Source organism: Hermetia illucens, chromosome 4 (genome assembly GCF_905115235.1).
Source record: "Hermetia illucens chromosome 4, iHerIll2.2.curated.20191125, whole genome shotgun sequence".
Classification (NCBI taxonomy): domain Eukaryota; kingdom Metazoa; phylum Arthropoda; class Insecta; order Diptera; family Stratiomyidae; genus Hermetia; species Hermetia illucens.
Genome location: NC_051852.1, coordinates 102523310 through 102545915, shown reverse-complemented (window position 1 = coordinate 102545915; position 22606 = coordinate 102523310). Strand labels below are relative to the sequence as shown.

The following is a 22606-nucleotide window of genomic DNA, read 5'->3' as shown; positions in this document are numbered from 1 at the left end:
AATTTTCCGACACCACCGCCGCAAAAGTTAACCCACGCCTCTAGCCACTCCTGGCAGCAAGCATCAAGCCCCAGCGTCATATAAGCTACGAATACGACCCCGATTGGCACCTCGGAGGAAACAGATGATAATAATTTCCTGAATTGGTATCCTAAAATCGTCTGAAAGCAAGGATTTTCTGGTTAAGAAATGAGGGGTTTCATAATATCGGATAATCTTCAACAGCAAAGAGGACTATGCAGCGACAAAGAAACAATTTGTAAGCCACATTCCTTGTCATTCATCGCAGAGATTACACTTAGTCTGCGCAGGAAATCGGTGAGCATCCAAAAGCCCAAGGCATATTCAGTGTTTTTTTTTTTTCAAGAAAAAATAAACCACACCGAAAGCGAAAAATAGGACATCTCCCAAGATCGGTGATCTTATCCCAGTTAAGGTAATAAACAGCAATTTAGTTTGCTTTGACCGCTGAATAAATCGATTCCGCAGGGCAAAAACTATCAGCTAATCGATTATGTGGTACCGAACTGTGTCAAATGTGACGGCTCCCAGGAGCGGAGCGAATTTCCGAAGTGCGATTAATATGACCAACTATAGCATTTTGGCGAATATGAATGCTTAAAAATGGGTGCTTTCCTCCCGAACCAACTGGAATCAAATAAACAGGCCTCCCGTGGTTTCAACAATCTTCACCGAGAGATCAGCGGTAACTCGATCCCTTCGACTCCACATTGAGCGTCAAACCATGTTATTCCGATTCTCCGTCCATTGGCTAAGTAACCCCAGCAATTTATGATAATGTTCAACACAACATAATGGTCAACCTTTCGGCATCCAATCATGGATGTTAAAATTATTCAGTTGAATATCAAACCCTATGGTGAACCCCAATAATACTTCGGTGTGAAACCAGGATGTATTTATTTATTTATTTAAAGAACGGTAAACAGAGTAAACTCCAATTATTTATTGTCCTCAGAAATAGGAGAAAACGAGAACCTTAATATATGCTTAAAACCACTAAAAGAAGAAAAGTTTAAGGGAGCAATCCTGTGTGTTATAACATTGTCTTGGAATCGAGGAATGGAAATAGATTTCGAGCTCCTCCAAGGGCGTATTAAAAATGGCTGCATCGTGTGTCTTACAAAAGGCAGCATGGCAAGTGATACAGTTAGAGGCAAAGCAGTCCATCAGACCTTTGCAAAGTTTGAAAAATGTACATAAATCGAGATAGGCTCTACGTTGTTGTGGGAAGAAGAGGTGGGGAGAGCGAAAGCGTTATTAAAGAAAACGAGTCGGATTATATCTTTCCATGGGCAAGATAATCACAGTTATGGGAGGTTATCTAGATCACGGAGCAGTACTGGAGGATACTTTTTACGAGGGAGTTGAAGAGAGTTAAAGAAGATTGGAAGGAGTCAAAATGAACAATTTTGCAGTAGGAAGGAGTGAGTAACACATCAAATGACACTTGTTGACGTGTAGCACTGACCCATTAGGAAAGCATCAATGAACATTAAAGGTGACGGCATAGAGCAAGCACTAACAAGTATTGACGATTGAATTGGTAAAGATTAAGGATAATGAAGACTCCAGAATAGAACAGAGAGATATTCCTTTCTGGACCTAAGCATAAAAGAGGAACGCAGAGTTTTAAAAAAAAACGAAGTCAGCATATGTTTTTGGTGACATTTTTTGCGCAATTTAGAGGTGAAACATACTTGATAAGAACGTAAGGGGTTAGAGGAGGAGAGGATGTAACAAGGAAGGGCAACTAAACAAATAGTGAAGAGGGTGCTGAATGCTTGGCTGTTCGTTAATGGGAAGAGGAGAGGCCCCAGCCTGCTGTTAGTGTTGAGATCAATCGTACGAAATTCGTCTTACGAAAGTCAGGCTTGCGCACGACTGAAGGAGTAGAGTCGGATGACCTAAACATCAAACTGGAGAGCAGAATGATTTGCGCCAGGGGAAATGTAAAGAGGGAGACAAATCCTCTGCCATTTGACCGGCATATTTGAAAACGACGACGGTGTGAAATCTTATCAATCCTCAACGACTGTCCCCAAACGATGCGCAGCAATGGCATCGTGGCCGGAAAAACGCGGTGAAATCTAGCTGCGACCGTGAATAAAGCTAACATTTACTGACTAGGAAAAACAAGCTGAAATATAAATGGAAAAAAATGCACTTTCGAAACAAGGTTATAATAAAAGGTCAGGATTCGTAGTAGTTAGTAGCTATATCGTGGCTCATAATTGATGCAACGCGCTCAAAAGTCGATGAAATTGTTATCAGTTGTAAACCACCTTTCGGTTCGAATTTTCCTACTTTAAGATGCAAATTATAGCTGAATGAACGTGGTACCCGTCTACAAAATCTCAAAATTTTTCACTCCTAGGCAGTCCCAAATTTACGTCTCCGCCATGGAATCAGAACACGATTTCACTGGTCTGTATAGTACATGTCAATATAAAAGTCATAGTAACTGAAGAAGCCAAATTGAGTGCGGGGATTTTACAGGTTCTAATGTGGCCTCACTCCAGCGGAAGAACGACACGTGAATTTTGTTAGTGACATGAGGCGAAGCAAAGTATCTAAAGGCCCTTCCTTCATAGTTGATCCCTATCATCCTAGAAGGTCACTGCACTGCAAGGTTTTCTCTAGCGATGGTCCTCGTGTGAAGCAGATTTACTGACTGAACTGAAAAGCTGCAGGTCAAAAGTAGCCCGGAATAACTTGTCCTTTAACGCCGAGCATGAATATTTTTAAATTCTCGAGAAATACAGGACCAAAGCATGCAAAAAATCTATCCATATCAATTCTCTAGAACTCCTACTCCTTCTCCAGCGAATATCTGTTGACTAGCCAAGGAGGGAATCATTATGTATCGATAGTTAACAGCAATTATTTAAAGCAGTAAAATCAAGAGTTTGGCGCAATGCACAATAATTTATACGCAAAATTCCTGTTTCGATACCCTTCAATCTGCCTCTTCAATTTCAGAAATTAACACCACAGACCGCCAATTTTCATACTTCAGCTCATGCAAAATCAGTTTCTTCACGATATCCAAGTCAATGATTTCTATAAATACCAAGAAGATACAATTCCCCCAAGATTTCGATATGCAAGAAGCTTAACATTGGCATTCTACGAAGCAATATGGTCACACTCGTCCGCTTCCATGAATGAGAGTTCTGAACTTTAGGAAACGTGCCTCATTGATAAAAAGAGGCACGATTAACCAATTCACGTTCTTCGAAACAACTTTATGCTGGTATATCCAAATTAAACTGAAAATGCATCTTAAATCAGATGGAGCGTAGGAGAGCTTGGAGTGGTTTGGATTTTTTTAGATGGACTTCTTGTTTGAATAACGTGGATCAGAATTGATTATCAGATGCAAAGTAAATAGTAACCCATTGAAAAATTAAATGATATCCAAATATTCACAGAAAAGGGAAGAATTTAGCCAAAATTTTATAAATGAGGAAAAACAGAAAGTAAGGAAATATATTCTGAAAACGTGGGACGTAACTGGACTACCCTACCACGTTTGTATTTATTATTTTCCCCGAAACGTCAAAAAAGTTGGAGCGTACTTTCCTTTTGGACTAGATATCGTCAGGCAATATCGCATATTTAATTATAAAGGTTTCTCCTTACTAATGCATCCTACATGGAAAAAATATGGAACGACAGGAGACAGCGAATGCTAGTTAAAAATACATTTAACTATCTATATGAAAGCGAAAGTTCCATTAATTGCCGTTGCTCTCCAATACAATATGGATATAAAAAATGTTTTGATCGTTTTGAGGTTTTGTATAAGACAAAATCTTATTAAAATCGGTTTATTATCTGTCTATCACAGGCACTTCCCCAGACACGGTTATTCCTATCGATTCGGAATTTGATGAGAAGCTGACCAGTGACGAACATCGTTCTTCTTGAGTTTAAGGAGGGTACCCATGTCTGCAAAAGAAGGCTAAATATGGGGGCTTTTACAAACCAGAACAGACAAAGTTGAGTCTAGGTATGAGGACTTTTTCAAAAATAAGGTCATCAATGCTCTAACTTTGCGGCGGGTGAGGCTAGGCGAAATTTGGCAACACCGCCGTCGCTGGTTCCCCCACCACCCAACAACAATCTCCCGTCTGCGACAGTTGCGATTAGCCTGACAACCATCCGCGATGGAGCCCATCCGATTTTTGCACGCAAAAAAGTTACCCCCCATAGAAGTGAAGTTTATGGGGAAACGTGTATAAGCATTCTACGTGCACGCAAATGGTGTATGCAGTTCGTTGACTTCCGCACGGACATCCACGATGAACAATGAAGCAGGGGGTCGTCGATCTCCGATGAGGTTGTGGCGGAGATCCACGAAATTCCTGAGGCTTCTGAAGCTTCAATTGACAGGATTTTGAAAGAAAAACTAGGCCACAAATAGCAGCACGTCAACTATGCGCGGGAGTTCTTTTACTGAATATAACAAGATTACCGAAGACTTCGTCGACTCCATTGTTTCGGGGGAATGAAATGTAGTGCTAATACGTTACTCCGGAAATAAAACAACAAACTCCCTAATGGAAATACACCGAATCGCCCAAAGCAAACAAACAGCAGACAGCAGAAGCTGTCAGCATCGCAAGCCATGGCAAACGGTTTTTTGGGATCGGCGCGTGTTGCACTGCTTATCGAGTTTATGCCTAGAGGGGCCACAATAAACTCGATAAGTTATTGTGAACAAATCGTCGTAGGGGAAAACTCCGCATGTCCCGCAACAAACGAAGGACCTAATCGAGGGATTTGGCTCAGAAGTCATTGCCCATCTCCCTTACAGCCCTGACATTGCACCTAGCGATTTCCATCTGTTTCGGAACTTGAAGGAGCACTTAGGCGGCGAACGATTGCAGACAGACGACTAGTTGCAAGACGAAGTTTCCAAGTTTCCCAATGGATTGGTAGCAGACTTCTGATTGGAGAGTATATCAACGGTTTTGTCAGTTGTTTAAACCAGAGCAAAGATATGGATCCCAATCGTCTCCGGCTAAAAGGAGAAACGCCAAATAGAGGAATAATTTCTCTCTTCCCTCTGTTGAAGAAACTTCTGATTATTTCTAGGACAACACTACTAAATGTTAAAGGAATACAATTGTTGACGTTAAAACCACAGACTTTTTTTACTCTGAAGCTGGATATGCTGCACTGAGGCTCCGCCGTATAATATACGTACATAAATCAAGTGTCCTTGTTAATGGGTTATTATCGTATTTCTAGGTATCATCGATGCTGAGAGACCATACTTTTATATATAATTGAAATTATAAGCGTGAACTTATCGCCAAAAACAACTTAATTTGAAGATAGTGGTTAGATAGAAACCTCAATATATGTACTGTTATGGTCAAGTAGAATTTGTTGGTAGCAACATACAAGTGTACATTATACGAGTATATTAAGCAAAAGAGCAACATTTTTTTATAAAGTGCTATTCAGGAGAGTGCTCTCGTTCAGGTTTCATTCACCAAAAGATTAGCCAGGATTTGTTTTGGATTTTTCAACCTAAAATAAAAAGATGCTGAAGAGATAACCGGATTTTTTCAACTTTCATTTTTATTTTGTTCATCCAATTGATGATGCAAAAAGTTGACCTGCAGATATTTTAATTATTCTCTGATCAGTGGTTTGGTCCTGACATAGAGCATGTCAACAAATTGTTTCGGAAACACGGGCTCTTTGACGGGTTAAGCGTTAATGTGTCAAATAACATCGTCATCCCTATGATACCGTTGGCAGAACTAACACTATTCAAGTAAATAGGTTGGTTTATATCCTGAATTTCTCTAAACAGACGCCATAGTTCTGTTGGTATCTATTTTTCTTTCCACGCTCTTTACCTGTTTTTTGCGATCTACATGTTTCGAATTTTTACGGGATCTAGAGCATCCCATAGGTGTCCATTTTGTTTTATACTATTCTTTGTATATATTTATGTCCAGATAGCTTAGTGGTTAAACTTTCCCGATATGGTTCAAATTTCACTGATGGAAGAGCGATTCATAGCTGGATATCAGATGCTCGTCGACTCAGCTGTAGATAAGTAGTTAAGTCTACTCATGGTAATAATCCTTTGGGTGAGCGTAACGCTGACTAAATCCAATAGATGAGCAAATTGTGCGGAAAAGAAGTTGCCGAAATATCCTCCTTCGTTCGATTTTTCGGTGGTAGGGAAATTCTCTCTCTCTCTTCATGTAGTAGCGTTTTATTCCAATACCCTCTGATCTACCTTCACATTTTTGAACTAAGTTTGTTGGAACGGGATCGACCGGACAGAACAAACCGTGTAAGTGCTTTTCCACATTCATCTCATTCCCGAGCGCACGATTGTCCGAACTTAAGGGGGTTTCAGGTGAATTTCTAAAATGAGTTAATATGCTATTATTAACTTTGCGCAAAGATCGGAATGGGATGTATTTTGAAGCCCAGAGTTCGTACAGCTGCATCGACATGACTTTTTCAGATTTTCCGGTTGGATAGGTTCTTAGAACGAGACCTCGCCCTTGCTCCCCTATGTTTCACCTAGTGCTAAAAATAAGATCAGTTTCGAAAAGTACTAACTAAGCCCTTTCATATAATACATGACTATATCCTGTGAAAAAAAATGTTACACCCCCCTTTCACATATATGGGTAGCCCTACCTTGAACCTTAAAAATTAGCATAGATTCAAATCGAGAGTTAATAATTTCGCTCCCCACTCCAAAGTAATCCAAGAGTAAAATACCATTACAATGAAAGCAGATGGTTTCGTAGATCATATGCAATGCAAGAAGATTGCTCTGCAGAAATCTTGGACGTTTCGAATGTATAGTTACCAAAGGTCCTTTTTGGAAATAACTAAAATATGTGAGCATAAAAAAAATTAAAAAGACATCTGAAATGATAGTATCAATCTTTCTAGCAAGGTGCATGCAAAATGCGTAACAGGCAACGTGCATTATAAGACATAGGTATTTCCAGGAAATGTACACGTCTATCATTCATCATTTTTTACCAGCTGTACTTATTCACAATAAAGTTTTCATCTGACGAAACCGGCTGAAATCCCCCGCGGTTTTCTAGCATGTGTTTTGTCGGATTGGGTCTTTCCTTGTTAACTCATATAAAGTCTTAATCAAGTTGTTGAGACAATTATATACACAGTGTAATGATAAACCAGTGAACCGTTGCAAACCATGTCAATCCATAAACAAAAAAACATGCTTCTACCAAGCTTAGGTCCGAATAAGGAGGTTTTCCCTTTGAATAAAATTCGTGCTCATGTTGTGTTTGCGAATGTACATAAGACAGCGGTCGACATCTGTGTACCACTTCAGGGGAAAGGTGAAGTAGGATCTGATAAGCTGTCTGTGCACTCGGAATCGTTAGTCGTCGCATAAATTTCAACATGGGGTTGTCAAATTTACTTATTTCCAACCGGGTAACCACAGGATGAAATCTGAAGTTCATTGCTGCAATATTGCGAAAGTGGGGCTCTATTCGTTCGAAAGGTATTTGAAAAGATTACAAATTGATAGGCTCCCTTAATTCCAAAGAAAAAAAATTATTCAGCTTCGGCCGACTTAGGCCAGAACTACCAAGCCGTGTTTTCTCTGAATACAATTCGTACTCATGACGTGACTGCAGATTAGCATAAAAAAAGCGACCAACAGTCAGTAACCACTCCGGCCACGATACTCCCAAGGCAGAGATAAGGTAGCGTCTGTTGAGTTGCGTCTTCTCTGGACGAAACCATGGTCTTTCATATCTGTTACAAACCGCTTTTCGGAGTTTTGAGCGAATTACTGCCCCATTTCCAACGTTTCTTTTTGCAAAGTCACTCATTTAACAAGCAAACATGTATTTGTCCCAGGCTTCCAATTTTAAACCCTCGATTTAAAGTCCCATTTATCGAGGCACGAATGCGTTAAAGGGGGAAATGGTGTGCCTTTGGCACGGTTAGGAACTCAGCTGAACAATTTATACCTCGTCACAGTTTGAAGCTGTCAGTCGAAATGAGGTGGACAACAACTGCTGTGCGGAAAGTTGAAACACATTTAAAATCTATTAAAACATCATTCCCAGGTGAGTTGATTGCAATGTCTCTAGCCACTATCGCTTCAACACTGTTGTCTGAAAAGGAATCATAGGTTTCATTTCTTCTCTAAAAGCAGTCTTCAAGATAGTTTTTCCATTGTAGGGAATGACAAACTAACTACTGTTTCCTGGCCGTTCTGCAAAAAAAAACGCAGAATTAACTCCCATTATTATTATTCTTATGATCCTTATTCCAGATTTCCTTTCTAGTACCTACTAGAAGTACTCGATAGGTTGTTGCCAATATACAGTAAACAGGATCTGGTGAGATTTCACCTTAAAGTATGGTCTTGAAGCAAAATCTTCCTATTCTCCTTTCACCACGTTTAATTCGCCACTTGTGACTCTTTTTGACATTTTGATATATATTAAGTTGGCAGGAAAGATCAACGAACTCGGCAAAGTGTTGTGTTCTACTCCAACCAGGCGTGAACAACAAGAAATAGCTGTTAAAAATGTCAATCTTCCACTGGGCGTGAACCGAATTAGTTGTTACTTCCACTTTAAGGTGCGATATGAGCCTCTTCCTTTTCCTATTTTCGACACTTTCATGAGTGGTGGGGTCAGACCCTATCGAGAGAATGCTATAGAAATCCCGTTTCCTTTTTCTAGCTTATCACGCTTGTTTCGGAATGTTGATAATTTTCCTCTTGCCTAATGAAACCGAAATTCCATTTTTTTTCCACTTTAAAGCTCTCCACGATCTAATATCGTGAATGAAGCTAATCTCGAGTCAATTAAATTTTATTTATTATGGCCCTTGTGATTTTTTTGTCTTTTCTACAGATTGGAAATGAAAAAAAAAATCTGAGACGTGTGAGAAATGGAGTTATTCCTTTGGAAAACCGTGATCTCTACAATCCTCTTTATGCGGAATATCCAACTACAATCGCCTTAAGTATTGCTTAATATAGATGATTTATCCTTAGCGTCCCACAAAAAAAGCTGGCCTACCACAATATATCCAAGTATGGAATGGTCGTCTCATGCTGGTTTGCAACTGAATTAAACAATGTTCTTGAAGACTGATGCCAAGATTGTGACTGTCAGTGGCAGCGGCCTGCGGAGTACGGAGCGATTTAGCAACGTCGGATCGGTGCTCTCAGCCAATGGTGGACTATGCCATGAATTGGTACTCCAATAACAGTGTTGTTTACCATCAATGGATCATTGAACCTTTAAAATTTCAGATTTCCACTAGAGTTGTCCACTTTTCCACCTTCTTCTGGGTGTACTTGTTGGCAGTCAAAACATTGCCCCACGGTTACAGAGGTGAAGATGCTGTGCTGGACCAATGACAAACTCATTATGATCATTTCCGAGTTGAGGTCATCTCGCACCGAAATGGTGTTTTCGGTATGGTTATGTAATCCGCCCTGACGAGAACTTGATAGTTAAGATTGGCTTAAATATTGAAATCGATGGATGATGATCACATGGAATGATCCATGGAAACAGCGATGGTTTTACTCGCTCGATGATAATTTGAGAACTTCTCGACTAAATCTAGAATAAATTTCCGATCGAGATGACAGTTACGAACCCAATCCAGACGAGCCGACTTCGATTCTCAAGGGGATAAAGGTTAAAGAAGAAGAAGAAATTGAAGGCAATGACAGAACCAAATCAAATTTCAGGTTAGATGATGGGAACTGCCAATCATATGGCCAAGAGGATCTGACAGGAGTAAGCTACTTCAACGAATCCGGAACAAAATGCTGAAAAAATTCGTGGAATCGTCCGGCAAAATATATAACTCATCATGATAATATGATGGTAATATTTGCAATTCAAACAAATTGGGTTTTCTAAAAATTTTATAGGCTGCTACCCTTCCGTCCAGGGCAGAGGGAACTCATCAGACACTGCCTCTGACTTGGGAGGAGCGTGACCAAAATGGTTGTCACATGTAATTCGCTGCCTTATCCCAGGGCAAAGGCAGAGTTAACGTATGATTGAATGCATCTGCCATGAACGAAACTGTGGAGCTCTATAAATTTTTTTTACTTTCCGTGTTATCCCAGAAAGAGGAACCCATGGACCAAAAAAATGGGAGGTAGTCTTTAACTGGTCTAGTCAACGATTAAGTCGATGGCGGATTCAAATTGGATTGAAAATTGGATTCTTTTAGAGGTTTTCTGTGAAACAAAACCTTATTAGAATCGATTCGATGTCTGTCTGTCGGTCACACACGATTTTTTTCGGAAACGGGTGGACCGATTGCAACGAGATTTGATGAGAACGTGTGGTCTGTGAATCCCTTTACATACAGTGACGCCATTTTATGTTGAAATTAAGGGAGGGGGCTCCCCCTACAGGTGAAAGTCATCTAGGGTATCAAATGAAAGGGTTCAACTTGTACTAGTAACTGGTATCACATTTGATAACGCGTGAAACGTAGGCGAATAAGGGCTCAAAATATGACCCGCAAAAGGTGTAACAAAAGATCACAGCGTGTATCTAAACGAAATCTAGGCCTCCAAATAAATCCTTTTCCGATATCTGCACACATAAAGTTAAAAATCGTATATATCCATATTTTGGAAATTTAGTCGGAAACGCCACTTAAGATCATGCTAGAAGTATAAAATTTGGCAAACATAAAGGATAGCATAAGGCATAACTTTGGGAAATTTGAAGGAAATCCAACTATTATTAACAAAGTTATAGAAGGTGAAACTTTTACATTTTATGTGAATTCCATGCATTCTAAAACGTGTATGACGTAATCATAACATATCAATTCATTAATACCACAACAAAGTGAGCTGATATTAATAGGAGTGCGCAGGGAAACGTTTCACTTTTGTTTTTATTCTTTAATATATCAAATTCAGTTACTCGAGACGGACATATGTATTTGGGGGTAGTGCTTAGTTCAGATAGGCATATTTGTATATATGTATGCTTTGTGGGAAATATGCGCACGATTAATTTATATAGGTGCATGTTCTCGGTAATAGGCAATGTTTGCGTGTTTAGGGTGAGCATAATATTTATGTCTGTAATATGGACGTATATTTTCTGGAATGGGTTTTGAGCCATATACAAATGGAAAGTGTACGCAGGAATTTTCTCACATAAGATGAACAGAAAACCTTTTCATCCGAAGCACCAACTTCTGGTATTCCGACTTGTTTTCTGTATGACAAGATACATGCATATACCCACTTGTTATGATTCAGTCACGCAGAATAATTCGTGGGTATCGGTCCATACTTAATATTCCCAGTTGGAAACGAAATTCCGATTTTTAAGTTAACCATAGTTAACTCCTGAATGTCTGATTATTTAATATCTACAGACCCTTCCGGACCATTGATGGGAGATAAATCACATATACAAAACGAACTGATATACGACTGATGATCCAAAAATAGCAGAAATCGGAAATTTGAAATGCCAATAAAATTAAAAAAAAAACTATCTGCTCTTACCTCTGATTAGAAATGAAATGAAGCAATATCTGCCATCAAGCCAAGCCACTGCTTGAAAGATGTTTGTTAAATGAATAAACTGAGACGATTTGTCATGGATCTTCTTTTGCTCGTCATTGTATTTTTCAGCCTCTGTAGGCGGTGATTATAGAGAAACGGAAACACAGTCTGATCGAAAACCCAAAAAGCAACTAAAATAATCGTACGATACCCTATACTTCACAAAGGAGTGAACAAATGTCAAATGCGTACCCGCCTATTCGTATGTTGGTGTACCAAGTGTTTAAGCTTGAGATGAATTCCATGAAAGTGGGCCATCCATATCTACACAGAAAATAATAAAAAAACCTGGTCATCTTCTTCTTCTTTTTCTTCAGCCTTTGTCCCGTTCACAAGCGGGGTCGGCTCGTCATGATCGGTTTCGCCATTTGGCTCTATCGAATGCCTGATCTGGGTGCAATCAATCAAGCCACCGTTGTTTAGGCCTGCCTTTTGGTCGTTTACCATCGACTTCGATGTTCAGACCAATCTTGGCAAGTGAATTCTCGTTAGCACGAATTGGTCATAGCGAACGCAATAGTGTCCATCAGACATTTAGCTGAGCTAGGCAGAATTTAAGCATCATTCCTAGAGGACTTAACCCGAAAAAAGGTATCTGTGCATCGGATACTAAGAATATTATAAAACTTACAGAGAAAAAATGGGCCAGATATTATGACTGTACATTTCGAGCTGTTTTAGGTCGGACAAAACCGATTTTTGTGCCGTCTCGTGTCCATGGAAAACTCTTTGGCCCATGGCTTTTTGGACTAGACTTGCAAGCCGCGGTCATTATCGACATCGAGAAAATTTAAATTTCAGGAAATCAAGGGAAGGTTGTGACATCTGTTATTTGGGATGCACAGGGGATCAACAGGATTGTTTGGTTAGAAAATGGAGTATGTACATCTGGCTAATGTTATGCAAACTGGATAAGAGAATTGTGGGAAGCTATCAGGAAGAAAAGGCGATGCAAACCAAGAGGTGAGGTTCTCCTTCATTATGATAACACACCTTATCAAAAAGCTAAAGTCGGTATGGTTACCATTCCTGGTCTCACCGACCTGTTTCCTCAACTTAGTGAACAATTTCGAGGGTAGATATTTCGATCAATAATAATGGGATTATGGATGTTGTATAGGAATTTTTTCCGCACAAGACAATTTTTTTTTTCAACTGGCATTGACCACTTCCAAAAAAAGTGTACCAAAAAATAAATTAAATATTATTTCTGTATTTATATATCAATTGTTATTACTTTTGGATCACCTTCTGATAGAAGGTGATACTTCCCTAGAACTCCAAACTTCCTCTACCTCAACAGGAGCGCAGTCTGATCTCCGCACAGGTGGTTCGAATGATTTTCTCGTAGAATACGTACCTATAAACTCTTCAAATGCTCGTGCATAGAATTCCGTAGCGATGAACATGATTAGAAATGATCCCAACTTAAATAGTTTGAGAGAAGTCGAACCTCTACATCTCAATGTGATACCGATTTTTATGGCATCCTATCACGTACTAGACGTCGGCTCATTGTTTTTGCCATTCTATGAACCTTAAACTTTTATCGACATGAAATACCAGTTGGAATCGGAATTATCAGAGGAAGAGACAGAATTGCAAGGTAGAATCCTCTTTTTGCATGAAGATGATGTGATGTGGAACGGTGAGATGAATGGAGCGACGAGCAGCTTTCCCGCTTTTATCATCTCCCAGCCATTTGTGGGATTGGTGTTCGATTGTCTTCTTAATCAAGTCCCCTCTCCACTGTGGATTATCAGCCAAGCGAAGTTGGAGGATCCGTCGACAATGCTTTCTATACTTTCCCAGCATTGTATTTCAGGCTCCATTCTATTCCCAAGCGAGGAAGGTTGTGCTCATTAAGTTGAATGCATCGGCTCCGGCTTTGTTTACGTCGGCACGAGGTACGTTGCTTTGATTTCGCTCTATAACTTCTTTTTTCATTAAAATTTTCACGTGCACTTCGTAAACTTCAATTTGCTCAGTTTTGTTACATGCTATCAAAATCGAACATGAACGGGAGGTTTATGCTCGGAACACTATCGCAGTTTACAGCTTTGTGTAAAACTGTTCGAACTTGGGGTCTTACTAGCTTTGGGGATTTTTATAACAAGCAAGACGTTTGTACTATAAAACGCTGGGAATGCAGATGCACATTTAGAAAAAGATATTTCCGAGAGGGTCTGTGGGGTGAAATACGGAACCCAGCGCTCTTCTCAATGAAAGGCATCGATTTTCAGGCAATCAACATTTTTCAACGCCAGTGTAGTGACTAGTCAGACTAATCTAAGCACTATAAATACTTTTCAAGAACTAGCCTCGGCGAGTGCACGAACTTGAACCAAAGACGATTTACATGCGGTACCTCATTGCTCGTTGTGTTCTCTAGCACGGTCTTCGTGCTATTTTATTTTTAAAACAACACTCTATCAAGGCAGACACTATAACTATAAAACTAAACTCGGTTGTTCTACGAAATCTTCGGCAAAATAGAGAAAAATAGAGAAAAATGCAAAAGTGCAGCCCCGGTCGCTTCTCAGAACCCGCTAACATCAAAAAACACTTTTGTATGAGAGTAAGGCAGGCAACTTGCACGATTACGTACTAAAATCTTTTTCTTTAAGGAGATTTATTAGGGGGACATACATATATTATATACTTACAGAGTTGCAGCTAAGTAGCTAGCAGCAGTCGTGGTTCCATTGCACCCTGCAAATGAGAAAATTGAAAAAATAAAATCGGGAAATAATCTAAAATCTTCTTACAAGTACAGAAATGTGTGCTAGTGTGCGGTGCAGAATTACAGAAAAAGACGAATGGAAATCTTTTAAAAACAAATAAATCTTCTATCAGCAAGAGATTGACTTTTAAGTGGACATAAAACTTGAGATTTGGCTTGATAACTCCGATAGCTGTCTCTTCTCCTTTGGAATGTAAAAAGAAACCATCTATCAACTGCCCAATAAAATTTTCAATAACTTGCTTCCATTAGAGCTTATTAGGAATTTTTAGGGAAAATTTTATGATCAATTTACATTCCCCAGGCAAAGGGTATCAAAACTTTTTTGTTTACTACAATTCTGGCCCATTTTCACGGACCATGATATCATTAAATCTTGTGAACCGTGATCGTGAAAAATAAAACTATTAGACTTTCTGATATTGTTTTTATGTTAATATTTCATATTCACACATATACATATGTACATACGGAAAGTCGCGCTATTGATAAAATTTTGATAGATGCCGTCAGTCGGAAATGATGTAATTTATGGGATATTTATTTATAAATGGCTGAGTCCGATTGACTCATGGGTTAAAATAGAGATGCGAAATACAGAGTCAGTTCAGACGTGGGGACTAAAAAAACAGCAATGGGATTCCGTAATTCCAGGTGCAAATGTACAAATGGAAGGAAGGGAAGAACAAATATGAATACAAAATTAGAATATTATTGGGCGAATCTAACCAGTGAATGTTGGAAGACAAGGCTTTTGGCACGTACTCCGTTCTTGCTCTTCTGTGGAAATATCAGCTTATCAAAACCGTTTCTCTGCCTGCTCACTATCGCACGCAATTTGATGGAACGTTATCGAGTCTATTCTCCTCGAAGTCTGATGGACCTAACCACTTATAGATAGATAGTATAATTATCTAACAGTTTCGGAACCTATTCTCTTTTCTACATTGCTGGAGAAACAGAGGGCTGATGGATCAAAATAAAAAGACCTTAAAATAAAGCAAGGCCTGTCCTCAGAAGCTATATACCTATATGACGATCCATATAGTAAGTTATTATGTACTCCATGTAAGTTGGGGTTTAAAAATACACTCTATGTATTCCCTGCTTGTTGTAACCTGCAAATTTTCAAATTTTTATTGCTACCAAAAGGTGAACAAAAGCCCCTGATAAGAACTGACCTCATGACTAAGACTTTTAGCTATCAAAGGCGGCTAAAGATTGTCTTCTAGAATGTCCACACGTTCCTCGACAACGATATCGAGGACCTTCAGTATGTTCGACTTCACTAATCGAGGGAAAATTTCAGCGATATAAGCTTGACTTTCTGGGTCTAAGAGAAGTGAGATGCCGTTACTTTGGAGAATACTACTTTTTCTCTTGTGACATATGTATTCAGACGACACGTTAGCTCCCACTGCTTACATCAAAATACAAATGATAACGGACTGCGAATTATTCAATTCAATCAGTGTCACACGGACGGGATCACTTTCAACCAAATTGACCACGTGTTGATCGAACGCCGCCACCTCTCAACCTTGATGAATGTCAGAATATATAGGGGGCTCGATCTCGGATCACTGTCTCGTTGGCATGGTGCTCCGAGCTCGAATAACAACACTACCTACAATCCCTCTGGCAATCAGGTGAGAGTTCACACTAAAGCGATCCACAGTACAGCCCTCCGCCACACCTACAAAGGGGAAATGGATACCGTAATAACCCCAGTCAACAGAGATCCTGGAGATGAAGCATCAGCAAATGATCTTTACAATCACCTGAACGTGGTTGGACGATGAGTGTACGCTAGCAACGGAAGGGAAGAATGTTGCAAACCGAGTAATGTTGCATTCTCAACGAACGCGGGCACGCGCGGAGATTTATCACGAGGAGCGACTTAACAGACGCAAAAAGGAAGCCTGAAGAATCACCAGGACTGCGAACTCGGAAAGTAAAGGGAGCAAACGCACCAGGCGCACAAGTTTTACCAACCTTATATACCTCGATGCTCATCCCGCCGAGACAAAGAGAGAAATCTGATTTCCGCCAGAATTGGCATATTGGAGCGATGGGTTGAGTACTGTGATAAACTGTTCAACAACCAGAATATTGGCGAGTTGGATGTCCCGCCAACTGATTGCGACGGACAAATACTGCCAGTGGCTCATCAACTTGTGCTCAAGGTGTGGGGGAGAAAATCAATGCCTGACGACTAGCAACAAACCACTATCTGTCCTATATATAAAAAGGGAGATATGACGCAATGTAGCAATTATAGGGGTTTCAAGTTGCTGAGTACCATCTGTAAGATATTCTCCGCTATCTTGCTAGGCCGGATAGCCCCATACGCCCAGAACATCATTGGCCCATACCAAAAAGGCTTCACTCCAGGCAAATCAGCAGCAGATCAGATTTTCTCTCTGCGGCAAGCGCTGGGAAAACTGGTGAAATATGGACATCCGTTGCATCACGTTTTCATCGAATTTAAAGTCGCCTATGATAGCATAGGCCAATGTGCAAGGCTAGATAAAAACAGCAGGATCGCTCTCAAGACTATTCAACATCAACAACCATCTAAGGGAAAGGGGTACCTCCTTTAATCTTTTAAACTGGCCCTGGGAAAAGTAATCCGTGATACTGAGGTGAATGCGAGTGGTACGATACTTTTTAAGTCCACCCAACTATCAGCCTATGCTGACGATATCGATACCATAGGAAGAACGGCCCGAAACGTACAAGCTGCTTTCATCCAGATCGAGCTGGTGGCGCCAGATCTTGAACTGCAAACCACATTGGTCAAACAGGAAGAGTTAAGATAGGAGACTACAACTTTGAGACCGTTGATAATTCACAACCGATAACAGCTATGACGATGAAATTCGCGCAAGGTTGTTGGCTGCCAACAGAACCAATTTCAGCTTTCAAAAATTGTTCCACTCGAAACGTCTCACCATATGTTTAAAGCTCTTTCTGTACAACACAATGATCTTTCCAGTCCTCATGTATTCCTCGGAGACTTGGGTTCTTAGCAAGAAAAATTGCAAACTCTGGCTGTGTTCGAGAAAAGGATCCTCCGAAGACTTTTTGGCCCCCTTACATGAGGATGGACGATTCCGTAGCCTACATAATGACGAAATCTGTGGTCGATAGCATGACCATCATGGGGGCATGGGCATGGGGGCATGGGGCACTATCAAAAGTACATCTGTCTCTGATGGGGAGTTGTCGACTACGTCCCAAAGGCAAGATACAGTAGCCGGCTAAGCGCGCAAATGTGGAGGTGAATCGATCAATGTATAGAGCTAAGAATTCCATGCTTAATGGACTTATGGATGATATGGTAAGTCATCGTAACATGCGGACATGGGCTATCTCTTAGCGCATGCAAACGGAGTAAACCCGCCTTAACAGTCTCCCTCCTGAACTCTTTGAAGCAACTGCATTAGTCTCTCCAGAGTAGTTACTTCCACTCAGGCGTAAATCCTGGGAGTCTAAAATTCTTCCCAATCAGTAGAAAAGAAAGATGATCGTTAAGATTCCGAGGAAGGGCACTGATCTTGAGCGAGACAACGCTAGGGGTGTGTGTATGTATGAAGTGCAGGAGAGGCGAAGCCTCTGAGCATTCAAACCCTAATCATCCATTGTACTCGATTTTGTGTTGTACATTGTACTCGCGTCCTCATTACAGGATAGACACGTATCTTGTTAGTGTGTGGTATGAATTATGGCCAGTCATAGTCTTCTTGCTAAACTTTGCAGTATGTTTGTTTGGTTCTGACAGAGAAAGTTTGGTGTGTATAATACCATTAAGGCTCTGCCACTTGCCATTATGGGAAGCTTGTTCGAAATTTTTGCCAGGAGCATTAGCCAATACTACTGACACTCCAATTGCTAGTTCCGGTCCGGGTATGAGGGAAATTGAACCCTCTTCTTCTAAGGCATTCGAGGTTTCACTTCCAACCACACCAGTGTCCAGTATTGAATCTAGAAATGAAATTTAATCGGTTGCTACATTTCTGAACGATTTTTTAAATGATCAAAGGACAGCACACTCAGTGAAGTTTAACTATCGTTGTCCTTCAACCGATTGCACTTCTCGTTTTGATTTTAAAGGTAGATTCTTGCTCCAGAACCCTATTCTGTTTCTGAGCCATTGGTGTAGATGACTAAAATATACACTGCTACACATTTTTCAGGTTCGTCCCAGTGTTCACCAAGCATCAGAAGACATTGTAAAAACTGGATTTAGTTCTCCCAATAACTCTTCCAATGCTTTGTGATCATCACGTCTGTCTTCATTGTAGTGCTCTGACTTCTTCGGGGAATTGAAGGGCTGTGCTCCTCATCTCTGGAAGACCCAAGACCATTCAGTTTCTTCCAAGTGTCAGGCAAATCAACAGCGCGTCGTATATTTCTACACACCGTTCCGAGATCTCATTTGCGCTGTACAGATTCAAGATTTAAGACAGTCACAACTGCAAAAGGAAGACTAAATCATAGTATATAAAGGGTGTTGGCGAGCATTTAAGCGAATTACACATCGGGCGGCGTTTGCTGACAGTTAGTGCCAACTTATTCGCAAAGAGCCAACGCATAAAAACGTCTAAATGGGATTGTTAAGGAGTATAGTTCAGCGGATGAAATAGAAGCAAATAATTTTGGGTCGCCTACGTAGAATAAGCAAAGGCAAATTGGAAAAGAGGGGAAATCATTAATAAAAAATAGCTATTAAGAGGGCGTATCAAATATAAACGGGATATATCTTTAAAGTTTAAAGCGAACAACCGCTGGCCACGGAGACATGGCTCCCATGTAGCGCAGACTTTTCGAAATTCCAAAGAAGTTGTCCGGATTTTTAGAGAGTGAGTTCCTAAACGACCTCGAATAGAGATATTCGTCGGTTTTGCTCAATGAGCCTGCGGACCGAAGTTTTCATCCTTGGTCAGTAATGGTGGCTGAGATTCTCTTCCTTATACCATACAAATATTCGCCCTTTTGAAAGAGTATTTTAACACAACTGTGTACGCAATCGCTCCAAGATAGGGTAATCTCTTCCCCCTCGGCTAAAAAATAATAATAATTCATTGCTCCGCGGACACTTGTACTAAGGAGTCCGAGAGAATTATAGTTGATCTCCGTTTTTCAATAAAGGTTACGGTAACCTACATATCAATCCTTCCGAATCATAAGATCCCATCCATATCTTAAAAAAAATCAGTCCCATTTATATTTGCTACACCCTCATATATTTATTTTTTATTAACTTAGAATGGAACCTTGGAGAACTAGAGGAAGTTCTACAGAATGGTTAAAAAGGTGTGGAGCGATAATTTACGGAGGGAAGTTAAGTGAAGGGAGTTTGGAAAGGAATATGTGGTGGTTGACGGAATCAAGGCATTAGAAAAGTCAATATAAATAATGCGTACTTCCTGTCGTGAATTAGGACATTTAGCAGCAAAGTTGGCTAAGTTGAGTAGAGTGGAGGGTGTAAAAGGAGTAAAGTTGGGCGGCAGTTTGTACCTAGAGCTGGCTTATTTGTATTCAGAATAGGAATAATAAGGGTCCCTTTTCTAAGATGTGGAATGTAACACACATTGAGACTCTTGTTGAAGATTATGCTTACGGAGGAAGGGGTTAACTATAAAAAGATCAGGAACCCCATCGAAACCAATTCCGATATTGGTGTGACGTGAGCATAAATACGGAAGGAAAAAGGAAAGGAACGGCGGATGGTTCAGAACAATATGCATTTAAAATAGGCGCAGAAGACGCAAGAGACGAAGTGAACACGGACAAGTAAGTAAAGTACAAAGAAAGTTACAGATATATTGACGGGAATTAGCAGTGGGCCCAATAAAATTAATGGGAGTAGAAAAATATTGAGCGGGTTTCGGTTAATATTGGGTGTGGAATAAAACCGGCTTAAAATCTCCGCGTAGAGTGGCCTCGACAATCATAAGGTATTGCTTATGTACCCTTCTTATCATCGATTTTAAAGAAAAACGCAGAGACTTAAAATGATATGATCGTTTTTGAAGGTTTAAAAAACTAACTTCTTCTTACATTTTCGAACCTAAAAAGCATATGGGAATTACACACAAAGGACAATAACCGAAACAGAGTTTGGTGGCGAAATACGCAAGACAACACAATCATAAGGAAAACCAGAAGAGAAAAAGGCGTGAAAGGATTGCTTAATTGAATGAGGATCCAACTGCCAGTAGACTTACGTGATGCAACCCGGACCTTGCCTTCCTTTATTATCTAGCCAGATTACTGCAATATAGATGCCAAAGCAGAGGAATTAAAGGTTGAACTCGCAGCTTTTGAGAATAGTACATTCAATGCATCCAAAAATTGAAAAGCCAACGAAACCCGGAATAGGCAATTGACAAAAAACAAGACGGATTAAGGACGCAAGCTTCCTGCTTACTTGCGATCTTAGGTTCATCAAATCGAATTTTCTATTCGTCGACTTCGTTGTTACTGAATCAGAATCACTAATTTCGGAAGGAAATAATATTCTGAGTTTAACGAATGGCCGGATTGACTAAATTATATGAATTCATTCAAATTTCCAATAGCACGAACGACATGAACTACTTCCTTTTTTGCATAACCCAGACCAATGCTAGGTTGGTGTCGAAATCATTCCATTTGCATATGAGCTTGGTTTCTGTAGAAACTTCTATAAGGATAAAATGTCCTCCTGCCTACATTCAGTTGCAAACGAACATTGTATTAACACTCTGAGGCACAAGCCCACCATGGAACTACTGACTTCATTTTAGAATGCTGTTTTACGATAAGCACAAGGTTGACATTAGACTCATATCGAATCGAGTGGATATCGCAGATATCCATAGATTAGTCTTAACAGTACAGCTAGGGTAATTGTAGGATGGACATCTAGCCAATTTTCATGCCTGAGCCGACATGACATTATACGCAAAGGGATGGTGCTAGGTGGAAAGGTGTCAGATTCGACAATCTCACGTGCTCCGGAATCGACAAGCCACAGAATTTGAGGATGTAGGAATTTGTATGTGAAGGGTCTGATTGACGTCCAAGTCGGTACTAGCAGTAACACTACGGGATACTCATTATGTTGACGATCCCGTGGGTCTTCTTTGGTTAAACCTTCTAAGACTATTCTGTCGTCGATATTGGTGGATCTATGAAGCTATTTTTGTACGCTTAACTTGTCTCGAGAGGAACATCACGCAATAACTTTGTCTCTGAAATTATCGGTTCTATTAGATTTTTTCGATGTGATTATTAGCGGTACCAGTAGAGCAATGCTGCTGTTAGCGGCGCATCTTTTAGGAACAGCACGGCGACCATCAGCCAAGAAACTAGGGAAGATGGCAAATTCTCTGTTGCATCTGTGGGGTATTGTCAACTATGCAAGTTATCACTTAACTTTCCGGCGAACATCATATCTTGTATCGCACAGATGAAGGCATTACGCTTTTCCATCAGCCTTGGTCAAATAGATCTGTGTGTTGAACAATTTTCGAGGAACATTCCCTTGCATAGGAACACGAAAACAAGAACCGAAAGAAAGGGTTATGGAAATCTTCCAATCTGCATTAAGGATTTGTTTCTACCACCGAAATTCTACGCATAAATGTTATTATGTTATCCAAGTTTATCATGTTAACCCAAATCACAAGAATCGCTGTTAACACCTGTTGTAAGCCTATTCTGTATGTGTGGCAATATCAATAACAATAGCAGCGAGTACGAAACTCTCCAGCTAGGAAATGACCGTGTAAATGTAGACCTTTGCGAGGACCTAGATTGTGCGAATTTTGTCAAAACACAATGTCTTATGGGACCTAAACTGCTAAATTTGAAGAAAGAAACAAGAATGGAACACTGAAGAACCCAGTTTCCACAATTTTAAGAACTGTAGCGGACAATGCCTCATTTTTTTGCAAGTTGAAACCTCAATACGTTTTCCACAAAGAAAATTCGATAAAACGTGGATTGCAGCAGATCTGCACATATTCAGGTAACTGATCAATTTCTTGCATCCATAGCAAATGATCCAACCATCCTTGGCGTATATTCCTTTCGGAGCGATAATTAGGACATGAATCATTCTTGGTGAAAGCCATGCACTTCAATCAAAAAGTGATCATACAGCTCAAAATGTGCCAAATAGTCCTATTTACAAATTCGACGTCGACCGGAGTTAGAGAAAGAGGTATAAAAGTTCA

General features: G+C 40.1%; 1 protein-coding gene across 4 annotated transcripts in view; it reads right to left on the bottom strand.

The window, feature by feature from the left end:
- Positions 1-22606, bottom strand: part of LOC119654649 (protein folded gastrulation) — a 375724-nt gene that overhangs the window by 208763 nt on the left and 144355 nt on the right. For all 4 annotated transcript variants that reach the window (XM_038060135.1, XM_038060133.1, XM_038060134.1 and 1 more), the window contains one exon: positions 14302-14347. The gene's annotated coding sequence lies outside the window, so the exon portion shown is untranslated. The remainder of the gene's footprint in view (positions 1-14301; positions 14348-22606) is intronic.